This window comes from Dipodomys spectabilis, unplaced genomic scaffold, assembly GCF_019054845.1.
Source record: "Dipodomys spectabilis isolate Male_0828 unplaced genomic scaffold, ASM1905484v1 ptg000783l, whole genome shotgun sequence".
Classification (NCBI taxonomy): domain Eukaryota; kingdom Metazoa; phylum Chordata; class Mammalia; order Rodentia; family Heteromyidae; genus Dipodomys; species Dipodomys spectabilis.
In genome coordinates, this window is record NW_024871460.1 from 24,901,577 (window position 1) to 24,915,503 (window position 13,927).

Here is a 13,927-nt window from a genome sequence, read left to right on the forward strand (position 1 = left end):
AATTACAATTTTTGGTTTTGTTAAATTAAAAAAAATCCAGACTCAGTAGGAAGAGTTTCAAAAGGATTATGGCACGTGAGAAAATATAGAGAACAAAGTCTTATGTAAGTTCTCTGGACAGGGTGACTCTTTGCAGTAAGCCATTTTGCAGAAACAAAGGGTTGAATGACTTCATTTAACGTTTGATGTCCTGAAGCACAGGGTTCAGATAACATTCCTTACTATTGGGTCCTAAAATCAGAATGGATTTTGGAAAATTCTCTGGCTTTATTCATGTTACAAAAGGATCCAAATGAAAACAATCTGATGATATTCACTTTTTCATTCAAAATTTTCTCTCCAAGGTGTTTCTGGAAAAAGAAAAGACAATATGTAAAGTATTTAAATAAAATAAAATGAAGCTAAAAATTTGTTTTTGGAGCTTTATACTGGCAGAGAAGTACATATTTGAGGTTGGTATAGGGTGATTTATCTGGGAGCTGACAACCAGAGAGATTAAATTTTGAAACAAAATAAGAATACTAAGTGTAGGAGAAAATCATTAAAAAATGCTGATGAATGAAAATCACTATTTGGAAGGTAAAGTAAGTAAATCCTAAACTGCTTGCTTCACAGCCAAATTAAAGGCTATTTGCTGGTCTTCTCAGCAATGTGATATCATAACAATAATATTTTTATAGCAGAAAGTTGAATAAAAATGTAAAGAATCAAAATAAAATATTACATGCTTCACTTGTAATGTATAAACAGACCATGAAACAAAATTTACATTATTGCAATTTATTCTCTGCAGAAACATTGTTATTGGGTGTGGCAACTTAGAAATGATTGTTGATTTTACTTTGTCTTCTAACCCCATGTTCACATTAAATTCTAATTTCCCTCAAAATGCTAAGAATATGAGGAAAATATATAATTTTATTAAAGGTTCTGAATTTCTAAACACATGCAAAACAAGCACTGATTAGGTTTTGGGACTCTTATTTTTTTGGTCAGTCATACGGCTTGAACTCAGCCTGGGAGCTGTCTTGCGCTCTTCAGCTGAAGGCTAGCGCTCTACCGCTTGAGCCACAGCGCCACTTCCGGTTTTCTAGTGGTTTATTGGAGATAAGAGTCTTATTGACTTTCCTAACTGGGCTGCCTTTGAACCTTGATCCTCAGATCTCAGCCTTCTGAGTAGCTAGGATTACAAGCATGAGCCACCAGCGCCTGGCTAGGTTTTGGGATTCTTTTAGGGGTGCTTTTTTAGATGTGGCTTCCTGGTAGGAAAACCTATTCTTACTGGGTCTAGTCTGTAAGCAAACCTAGTATCTCATTTGGGTTTTGTCTTCACAGGCTGGATGACCCCAATGTGACCTCAATTTTCCTAACTTCAACTTCCTTCTCTATTAAATGTAGACTGGAGAGATTATAAGGACCAGTCTAGCTTCTTGAAGCCAGAAACCTTGGGATTCATGTGGGAATTTAAAAGTATTGGGTCATGAATGATGGCAAAAAGTTGCATATAGATAGAAAGAAATGTTTTCATATTTGTAGATTTTCAGTTTAGAAATGGTTGTAAGAGATCAAAACATGGAGGGGGATGAGATGGGAAGAGAATACAAAGATATAAAGCAAATCCATAGGAGAGATTTGCTCTGAAAAGATCGAAGTAGTAAGGGAAGTGCTCAGTATCCTGCCTTCCTCCTTCTGACTGTAGTCTATTTTCTTCCATTTCTCTTCTCCTCCCCTGTCTCTACAGAGTACTCAGCTTCTCACACGGCAAGCCTTAGACCAGTTTCCAGTCTTAGCCATGCCTGTGACAGATAGCTTATCTCTTTTCCCAGGAAGAGGGGTTTGAAATGGCTTACAGTGCTATATCTTCTCCAGACAGTAGATGTTGCTCGTTTACTGTTTAAAAGGCCTTCTGGCATTCTGTTTATCAGTGTTCCTTGCTCTCTATATCAAATTCTGTGTTGAATCACCTTAGAGTTAGATATGTTTGATTTTTACTTGTCTGTAATCACATCTTCTAGGCAGTAATTTTGCAAATTTATGTAAAATACGCAAACAGTGCCTCCTCATGTTAGGTATTTCTGCAGAAGAGTTATTTTCTGATTTTGATGTCACAGGGAACACTAGCTCAGAGAGCTTCATTAAATCATGCTGTCTTCCGTGAGGGACTGAGATCCCACCTTTTAGAAATGAGATGAAAAACAAACATATTTGCATAATTGGTAATATCACCAAGCTTCAGGATTCTAATGCTAACACATTTTAAAGAAACTTTCCAAATTATATCACTAATTTGATTTTTACATTTTTTTGTATGTTTTTCCCTTTCTCTTCTCAAAAGACATTCTTTGATCCTAAAGGAAGCAACTGAGAATCAGTTTTCTGGAAACAGTTTGCCACTTTGCCCTAATGTGGCAATAAGCCAAAGGGAACATTATATGTCAGATATATGTGTCTCTATGAGAGGCCATTAGAAATATTTGCCTGCGTTTTGTAAAATCTTCAAAGATGCTTTTTTGGATGGCGTGTTAAGGATTTTCATAGAAAAATTATAGAGAATTTGAAGGAAATTAAATGGATAATTTTTGTAACATACTTTGTTTTGTTGGTTGTGTGGCTTGAACTCTGGACCTGGGTGCTGTCCCTCAGCTCTTCAGCTCAAAGTGAGTGCTCTACCACTTGAACCACAGCACCATTTCTGGTTTTTTGAGTGGTTTATTGGAGATAAGAGTCTCACAGAGTTTCCTGCCCAGGATGGCTTTGAACCTCGATCCGCAGATCTCAGCCTTCTGAGTAGCTAGGATTACAGGCATGAGCCACCGACACCTGGCTTGTAGCATACTTTTTATAAATAGTTCCCAATACGCAATTTCATTTGTTTTAGTAAATGTTGATTTTAAAATGTAAGTTGTTTTTTGGCCAATGGAGTAGGGACCATATTTGACCAAAAGCCTAAAAGCATAAATGGAAATGAATGCTTTTAGTTTTCATTAAAGTCTTTAAAAAGTTTGAATGATGGTGGCTCATGCCTGTAATCCTAGCTATTCAGGAGGCTGACATCTGAGAATCTAGGTTCAAAGCCAGCCCAGGCAGATAAACCTGAGACATTAAAAAAAAATCTCCAAGTAACTAGAGAAATGTAGAAGTGGAGATGTGACTTAAATGTTAGTAAACCACCCTTGAAAGAAAAATCTAACTGAGAGCTCAAGTCCCTGAGTTCAAGGCCCAGTACTGGCACACATACACAACTAGTCTTTAAAACTCTTAAGTTTTCATAAAACCATGAGTCACATTGGCTTTTTCTTGAAAATTCCTTTAGCTTGAAAAAAAAACCTGAAACAAATTCAATCAGTCTTGGAGGCTTTTTTTTTTTTTTTTTTGAGGGCTGTTATTTAAGAGGACAATCTACACATATATAGGAGTTAGGTTAAATTGTTAATGAGTTCTATGATTTGCATTAAAAACATTAAAAAAATCTCTCATATATACTCAGACCTGGTGATTTTGTGCAGGTTATAACCTAGAAATGATTTCTCACATCTTCCCACAGGAGGGTCCTGTCATTTCAGCGTCTTTCTTTTTCTCCAATTACGCGAATGTCTTGGCACTGAGCACAATGCCTCCCTGACTTGGTGATGGATTTGTGTAGCTGTCAATCTTAGATTTATTGCTGTGGTTGGGAATGAGCTGTTTCAGTAGCACATGCCCTGCAGATCTTTCCGAGCTAGTGAAAAACCCACCAAAAACCCCCACAAAAAACCACAAACCTATACATTTGAGGCAAAGTATTAGTGTATACCTTACATGTCTGCAATCATGAGATTATACAGGGTTTTTCTCTAAATAAAGTTAAAAATTCAAAATGACAGCACAAATTTCTTAACTTCCTCCTTGCTCTGCTATATTACTGTCTGGCAACAGCCATAGCTAAACCCATGATTTTGATTTCAAACTTTGTAAGTGAGAAATCATCTTTGTGAGCCAGAATACACAAAGCAGCAGTTGCAACAATATCCTTCTACAACACATGTTAGAAAGAACATCACAAACACATTGCCAAAATTATTAATTTTCTAGAAGAAAAACACATGAAGCAAATCTTTCTGTGGAACTAATACTGCATGCCTTGAAAATTGCTTTAACTAGCAATAACATATTGCTGTTGAATTATATGTTCAAGACATTGGAATTCTTGTTAATTCATACTTTAACTGTTGTATAGCTCAAATTTCCTGGAAGAAACCAGACATCTTTAAATGCTGAGGTTCTGAGGACTCAGAAGTATTTCTGGGAGCCAGATTCAATTTCTTATACTTTAGAATGAAACAAGGAAATATGTAGGTTCCTTTTTCTCTTTTTCCCCTTACTGCCTTTCATAATCACAACAGTTTTGCTTATATTTTGTCTCCAGTTTCAATATACCAGATATAAATCTTCTTTCAATCAATCTTTTTTCTTTCAAGTTATGTGGCTTTTTTTTTGTGTCAGTCATGGGGCTTTGAACTCTGGGCCTGCTGTCCCTCAGCCCTTCAGCTCAAGGCTAGTGCTCTACCACTTGAGCCACAGTGCCACTTCCAGTTTTCTAGTGGCTTATTGGAGATAAGAGTTTCATGGACTTTCCTGCTTGGGCTGAGTTTGAACCCCGATCCTCAGATCTCAGGCTCCTGAGTAGCTACGATTTACAGGCGTGAACCACCAATGCCCGGCTGTTTCTAACTTTTGATAAATTCTTTCTCCAAGATGTTTCTCCTTTTTTGCTTTATTAAAACTAATGCCATAACTCTCCCTCACATCGTATTTGACAGGTCAACTTCAAATGAATCTATCTACAACACTGCCTTTTCTCTCTCTCTCTCTTTTTTTTTGTGTTGTCTAGAACTTAAAGAGTTTAGGCCCAATTGCTACTAAAAGCAAATAACAGGCTTTGTTGGTAGATTTTTAAAAACCTGACCCTGCTAGCGTGATCATTCCTATAATGACAGCTCTACTCCAGACACTGCACTCCTCCTGGCTCCTACCTCTTGGCCTTTTCTCCTGCTGTCTTCTGCCATGTCTCCCTCTGTTTCCCTTATACATGTTCAAATCAGTATATTCTTCACTCTGGCCATGGTGCAAGTTCCAAATGCTGTGCTGTTTCCCAAAGTGTACCCATGTGGCTGTTTTCCTGCTGAGATTTCTTTGCTGTTCCCTTTCAGTATATTCTGTGACTTGCTTTGTGTTCTTTTTTTTTTTTTTTTTTTTGGTGCTGGTTTTGGGGCTTGAACTCAGGGCCAGGGTGCTTTCCCTGAACCTCTTTGTGCTCAAGACTAGCGCTCTCACACTTGAGCCACAGCGCCACTGCCAACTTTTTCTTAGTAGTTTATTGGAGATAAGGGTCTCTTGGACTTTCCTCCTGCTTGGATTGGCTTCAAACCATGATCCTCAGATCTCAGCCTCCTGAGTAGCAAGTGCTATAGATGTGGGTCACCAGTACCTAGCCTTTATATATATAATATATATATATATATTATATATATATATATCTTTAAGTAGTTGTACTTGGGAAGTGTCGATTAACAAAGCAGTATATTAATATAATGCTTCTTGGTCGGTGTCATCTCTTCCTCCTTTGACCTAACTCTTCCCTTAAATTTCTTAATTTTGTGATATCTACGGCAGTCTATAACTCTCCTCCCACTTTCCCCCTTCATTGCCTACCTTTCTCCTTGTGCACCCCCTCTTGCAAGTGCCCATTTCTCAGTGCTTATTTTGTTGGACTTTTAACTTAGTCTTTCTAAAAACTTGCATTACTTTAGCTCTCCATAATGTCTACTATAATTCAGTTAATTCATTTGTAACCATTTGCATACCATCCCATCCCAGTTATAGATTTATAGGACATTCTATCTACCACTTATGAGAGAAACCATGCAACCTGTGTTTCTCTGGGTCTACCTTACTTAGAAGGATGAGAATATTGGTCGCTTTTGCCCATCACCCACAATGTTTTAATTGTTGCTGTTGATGGCATCTGTTGCTTGTCTGTGTAAGAACTGTGGAGACTGCTCCTTGCCCTGAGACACCATGGATGTTATGCATCTGAAGGTTCCTTTTTTTCTTCAGAGAAAGACTGGCATGTCTTTGAAACAATGTCTTTGAACATTGTTTCTGCAAATTTGCTTTATTAGTATTATAGAGAATATACTGTAAGTAGAACTAATATTTCTGTCACCTCTCTAAGAAATCTTATACCAATTTTCCATCACTCCACCATTGGCTGGCATGTTTTAACACCAAAATTTTAAGAGTGAATGCTTTTGAACATCTCTTTGAAAGTATAACCATTGAGTCACATCAGCTAGGAAAACTATGCCTTCCCTCCCCTCCATGACTATTCCCCCAACCTTGCCCCCAGAAAGCCAAGAAAGAGCAGAAAAAGAAGTTTTAGTTCAAGAGAAATTAAAATGGAAGAAATTAGAGTGTGTATGGATTGGCAAGGAAATAAAAGAAGGTTATGAAATAATTATAGCAGAGCTGACATAAATCACCAGATAGTTTTCTATGTAAACATCAGATCCTCTTGGAGAAATTATTTCCTTCCAAACTATTTTGGGGTTTTAAATTATATATTCCACTAGCTGTTTTGCAGAATATCCATTTGACTTGTTTTTAACGTCAATATTTAGAAGACCTAAAATCATCATTCTTTTTCTGAGGTCTGTCTTACTCTGTTTTCAGTTATTAATAACACAATATCACAGACTGGATAATTTAAAGAGAAAAGAGGTATATTTTGGCTTATTATTCAGATTAAGAATCTGCATTTGGTGGTGGCTATCGGCTATCTTTTTTGGAGAATCCCAAGAATGCACAAGGCATTACATGGTAAGAGAGACAAGTGTGTGTGTGTGTGTGTGTGTGTGTGTGTATGTGTGTGTGTGTGTGTGAGAGAGAGAGAGAGAGAAAGAGAGAGAGAGAGAGAGGGAGGGAGAGAGAGAGAGAGAGAGAGAGAAAGAGAGAGAGAGAGAGAGCCATTATATTTATTCATTATACTTAATTACAGGGGTTCCATTCTGATGACCTGAGCTAAACCTAATCACTTTCCAAAGGCCCTACCTCTAAGCACCCTAGTTGGGGTATGTTTCAAGTACTTTCTACCTTACAATGTGGATTAAGCTTTCCTATGATTTTTGGAGGGTGCAAATCATATTTAAATTATAGAAGATCTCAGTTCTCAACACTTCATCAAATTATCGAAACAGAAATGGATAAGCACAAATTTCTTCTCAAAAGTATAAGCATGCTTACAGTTTGGTATATAAATGTGACAGATGATCTATAATTTTATCTATAAACTTTGGGATGAAGTTTCAGTTTTAAAATTAACATGACTTATGAAGTTGTGTAGGGGTGTATACCATTACTTGGACTGAGAGTGGTTATAGGGAGAGGGGAAACAAGCTTGCCTGTGACCACCTCCCCTCAGCTGAATGAGATCATCAGGCACCATTGCTGGGACTAAGAGTGGATGCTTTGACTCTTCATCATTGCCTTTTCCTTGTATTTCAGGTCCTCCACTGCTGGGGTTACCACTACTAAAGGCCTTTGACAGCAGAAGAGCTTACCCCAACAGTGTTTGAAGAAATGTTTACTTTCTTCCCAATGCCACCATCTCCATTGTCAGAGTGTTCACAGAGTAGGTACCCTACAGCTACTGCTGTGTGCAATATGCCCAGTTAGTCATCTCCACTCCTATGTGGCCATCAGAGACAGGGGATCTCTGACCCCAATACGGTTTATGCTGTGCCCCAAACCAAGGAAGCTAGGGAAGAAATTAGGAGAGTACATTTCAGACCATGGCATTGCATCTCACACTGACATCCAAAAACTATCTTCATATGGAAGTCACCTTACAAAATTAATAGAAATAATTGAACTACTACTAAGATCACAATAATCATGGAAAGATAAAGTTTACTCAAATGACAAAAGATAGTGAATGCTACCAAGGGTAGAGAGAAAAGGGAACTCTCATACACTTTTTTAAAAAATGTAAATTTGTATAGTCATTATGGAGAACAGCATGGAAGTCCTTTAAGAAAGTAAAATTAGGGGCTGGGAAGGTGGCTCAGTGTTAGAGTGCTTGCCTTGCATGCATGAGGCCCTGGGTTCGATTCCTCAGCACCACATAAGCAAAAAGAAAAAAGCCGAAAGTGGTGCTGTGGCTCAAGTGGTAGAACGCTAGCCTTGAGCTGAAGAGCTGAGGGACAGCGCCCAGGCCCAGAGTTCAGGCCCCATGACCGGACCCTCCCCCCCCCAAAAAGAGTCAAGAAAGTAAAATTATATCTACCATATGACCTGTTACTATCCCATTATAGAACATATATCAAAAGGAAATGATTCCAGCATATCAAAGAGATACTATATGTACTTGTTTGTTAATCACAGCATCTAGGATATTGAATTAATGTAGATTTCCAGGAACAGATAAAGAAAATGTGGTAAATATGCACAGTGGACTATTATTTGGCCATAAAAAGAGTATCATTTATAATAAAATGGATGGTACTAGAAGATGTTATGTTGAGTGAAACATATCAGATATAAGATAAATTCTACATATTCTCTTTTATATGCAGATGATAAAATTGATTGGAATGTTTAATAGTGATTACCACCTAGATCCAATCAGTAATTGTCTAAGTTCTAGCATTCGACACAACTGTAGGGGGGACTATAGTTCTAATAACTAGTTCTATAATTTATGTGTAACTGAAAGAGTGGAGCTTGAAGGCTCTAAACACAAAGTAATGATACAGAGGTTACAACATTATTTACTTTGATTTGATCAGTACCTCCTGTATACCCATACTGAAATATCACAGTGTACCTCACAAATATGCACAATTATTAATTGTTAAATGAACTACTTAATATTAAAATGATTAATTTTTAATGAACAACTTAAATGTTTAAAACCATGAAACTATTAACTAATCTGATCAACCATTATAATACATATACATATATTGAATTATTCCATAAATTTGTATAATTAAAATAATTTAAAATAAAATAAAGATAGTATAAGTCATTGTATATATTGTTCTAGAATTTTTTTTTTATAATATTGGACTACTTTTTTTCTTCTTGGTACTGCATTGAAAATTTCAAGTAATTTGGTTTTCTGCCTAACTTGAAGGCTGATTTGAATTAACAATCTTTTTTTTTTTTGTCAGTCATGGGGCTTGAACTCAGGGCCTAGGCTCTGTCCCTGATCCTCTCTTGCTCAAGGCTAGTGCTATAGCACATGAACCACAGCACCACTTCTGGCTTTTTCAGAGTAGTTTGTTGGAGATAAGAGTCTCACAGGCTTTCCTGCTTGGGCTGGCTTTGAACTGTGATCCTCAGATCTTAGCCTCCTGAGTAGCTAGGATTATAGGCATGAAGTTACCAGTGCCTGGCAACAATCTTTTTTTAAATTCAAAATTGGTAAATGTATTAATAAATTGTGTTTTGGAGTAATCCATCAATCTTGTATGGTGAATTATAATTAAAATATGGCTTAATTTTCATGTATATAATTTTATAATTTATACTCAATCACATGCTCTTGCCTTAGCTACATTTTTTTTTTATTAAAAAAATTTTAAAATGAGACAAAATTGTAAAATTTAAGAAAAGAGGAACAATTGGGAGAAAGAACTTCTTTTGACTTGGGGCAAATGAAAAGGTGATTTTGATAAAAAATCACACTTCTCCTTAGAGAGCAGGAAGGTAATATATGGAGATACCTCTGCAGCAGCCAGATGTGTGCTTTAAGGATACTACCAGATGTTAGATGTGCTCCAGGAGACCTTGCAGGATTGAACAGGTAGTGTGGAATATGCTGCCTGAGCTCCAGAGAAGGAAGGTCTATGAGCCAATCAGAAAAGATTTCTTCAGAAATCAAGCACACAGAAGGCTCAACAGCCCCCAGCTGCAGTGTTAGTTTTCCTCACCAAAGAGGAGGCAAGTTTCAGCATAGTGATGCTTATCTGCAATCCCAGCTCTCAGGAGCTAAAGCAGGAGAATTGCTAGCTCTTGGTCAGCTTGGGCCTCATTGTGAGATGTTGTCTCAACACACACACACACACACACACACACACACACACACGCACACACACACAGAGTGAACCCAACCAGTCCGATAAGCAAACAACAACCAACAATGACAGCAACAACAATGACAACAAACAGGGCTAGTGGGAGTGAGGAGAGCTAGATCTAAAACTTAATGTATTTATTTGCTGGTTCTCTTACATGAAGATGGAGGAAAAGGCATGCAGAGAAATAACTCTGACTGGGCTGGTAATGTAGCTTAGTGGTAGAGTGCTTGCCTAGCATGCATGAAGCCCTGGATTCGATTCCTCAGTACCACATAAACAGAAAAAGGTGGAGTGGCACTGTGACTCAAGTGGTAGAGTGAAAGCCTTGAGCACAAAAAGCTCAAGAACAATGCCCAGGCCCTGAGTTCAAGCCCCAAACAACAACAACAACAACAAATGCAGCAGCAGCAGCAGCAGAAATAATTCTGACTGTACAAAATTGATTCAACTTAAATTTCAGACCTGAAAAACATAGCTGCAGTTGTTACACCTACCTGTTATATATATTTATTTCTTTTTAGTGGTCATTACAAATGGCTGATTTGTCCACCTCCCTCCCTCTTTCATTCTTTCCCTCCCTGCCTCTCTCCCTCCTCTCTTCCCTTTAGCTGTGAAACTACTTGCATTATCATCTTGCTAAAAGCTGATGATGTAATAAGTCAGTGTCCTAGCCCACAAGGGACCTGTGAATGGGACTTAGTGTCCATAGCTTGTGGAATTCAGTAAGGGAAGGAAACAACTTGATCATTGCACATTGGAATGATTGATGTACAGAAATCAAACAGAGCACAATGAGAGACAATAATGCTGAGGAGATAATGACAGTGGTTTGGAGGGAACATCAAAACCCAAAGTGGAGATAAGTCCATACAAAGTTAACGAAGAGCATAAGCTACAGCCTTGAGGTTTGAACTCTTTGTGATGTAAAAGAGCTTTTCAAGGTAATAAAGACAATTATTTCCCATGCACCTGAAGCTTTTGTAAGGGAGAGAGTATCACAAACTAGAAGGATAGGTATGTGTCTATCAGACTAAGCAAGGTGAAGCAAGGAGATTTTTGGTTTTGTTTTTGCTTTGAAAAAACCCAGGAAGCTGTGCAAGAAGATTAGGCAGGTGAGAAATAAAACTAATTAATGTTTTGATGCTGGGGCTGCAGTAGTGGGCACTTATGGAGGTAGGCTGAAGAAGCAACAAAGAGAATGGGAGAAAGACTCCTGTGTTGTTGGTCTGTTGGTCTCTGTAAAAGCACAGAGGCTTGTGTCAGGGTTGATAGGGAAGGGGTAAGAAAAGAGCTGGTAAGTGAGATGGGGCAGATTGTAACACAGGAATGGACAGGGCTAGTATGGGAACTGTTTCTGCTTGTCATAACTCTCACCTCTAATGATCCCTCTACTCCAGAATACAATTTGAAAGCTACTTATCTGTGGAGGGCTAAAAATAAGAATTTGGCTGAAAAGTTCAAACATTAACAATGTTTGACGTAATCATCCATTTTACCTAGGGTTGGAAGCTGTAGTTTCCTTAAAGTGGTGGCTCTACTTTATCATATTCAAAAGTTACTAGACAGTGTTTGATGATGAAAATGTGTTCATCGAGGTATATACAAACTGTTGACCACATGTTTTATTTAAAGCATTCTGTGGAGAGAATGGTTTCTAAATCCTTGACTTTTACTTGCATGATTGACATCTCCTGATTGAAGGAGAAGATTGAGGGGACAGCATCAACAAGGCAAAAGGCCATAAGAAAAAAAAAAAAGGAAATGCAGGTTGGATAGAGCCGATGATTTAATGGCACAAAAATGAAGCTAAATCACATAGTCTGCTTGATCTCAATCTTTTTCAAAACTCTATTCCTTATTTCAATGAGCAGTATTTGGAAGGTTAAGATGATGGTTTTGTGCTTTTCAGGCCTTAGGCAGGGTGTGCTTCTGTATTTAATTTTGCTGCAGTAACACATGCCCCGATGGAGCCCAGGCTTGATTATTGTAATTCTCTTTTAGTAGGACTTCCAGCAGGGCTTTTCTGTCACTTGCTGCTCATGCAGAATGCAGCAGCACATCTGTTGGCTGATTTGAGAATGGGCAATCATATTACCCCATTCTGTATAATTTGATATGCGTGGGTCACTGAGGACTCTGGCAATGTTTCTTTGTTTCTCTCCCTCTCTCTAACTTTAAAGGATGAAAATTACATTTCCTCTGTATCCATGCCTATCTATTTTTCATAATCATTTATCTTTTCTTAGAGAGAATTGTGTGGCATTTTACCTATGGTTAAGTCACATGATTTTAGGCTAAAGGTATCCATACTGTTTGTTGAATGAAAAAGAAAAAACAAAAGAGAAAAATGAGATTAATCCTATGAGGCATTGTTTTAATACATTTTTTTTCCATTTAATTAAAAAGGCTTATATCCCAAGGAAGAATGAATACCTATCCTATCCCATTCTGTTCCTTTCCATTTTGTTCTGCTCACTGACTTTTAAATCTAGCAGCAACCTGCAAGGCAGAGACAAATGCTCGTAGTGTGCAGCTTTGTCTGTGGTTTGTCATGGAGCTTTTGACCCAAATGGTCAGTGAATGCAGGGAAAGTTGTGGATGCAGAAGTAAAGAAGTCAGTACCCATGACCCTCCACGACCTCTCTGGACCTCCAGATGTCTTTCTGGACTTCCAGACGGGTATTGTGACTATGATTTCCTTCACTGACAAATTTATTTTTTATTTTTTGACAATTAAGAAAACTTTTATTGAAGCTTACATTGTGGAACAGAAATAAATTTTAATTGATTAAAGTCTAACACCAATGTAGAGAGAAATTATGGCACCAAAAATTTCCCCCCTCTACCATGCTAGGATAGATTTCTATTCAATCTACGGTTCTCATTTTCTAGGTTTTGCTCCATATAAACTTGTGCACGTTCTCAACATTAGAACTCTTAATTATGTTAGCAAAAGAAAAACCAGACCTCAAGCAAAAACATGCACTGACAAATTTATTGAGGTTAAATAAGCATGGAGGACATGGAAGAGACTGGAAAGGGAGACAGATAGCTCAGGTGGAGCTATTACAGCCACTTCAGCACCTCAGGAAGTAGAGAGGCGCTGACCTTGGAGAGACTGTTACAAGGAGCTTCACTTATAATCAAACATTTCCTATTGCAATCAACCTTTTGTTATGGTCTCCTATAATAATTACTCCATTTGTCCTTTGGATACTTTTGTCATTACAGTCAGTGATAGTTTGAGTTTTTGAAAGAAAGAGCCAAATATTAAGAAGGAAATAGAATCCAAGAGAAAACTATACTTTTCATTAATGGCTCTTAGTGTAACCTACTCAAGAAGATGTTAACTTATCCTAAGAACAACCTAGGTGGAGGCTGAAGTGAAATCCCTGCCCTTGAACCTTGATTTGCGCCTCAAATTCTCATTAGTGTCTTTATAGGTTGCATTTTCCATCCTTGGTTTCTTTAGAACAACCCAGAACATGTGTTACAGGGATTAAATGTTATGCAGCAGTTGTGAAGTTCCTGCTGGGACCCTCTCCTGCCTCCTTCAAGACTGATCTTGAGGTCTATCTAATTTGGAAAGTCCTCCGTGACCCACCAAACCCACAATTTACCACATATTTACCGCATATTCATTGTATTTTGCTATATACTAGTTAAGTATACAGTTTATATTATTAACCAGTCCAGATAGTTTCTAAAGTCTTCGAGAGCATGACATGTAAGTGCTATTTCTTTTTGTATGTAGGCTATTGAAACCAGTATGGTGGACTATACATGAGTCACACTTAACGTAAATT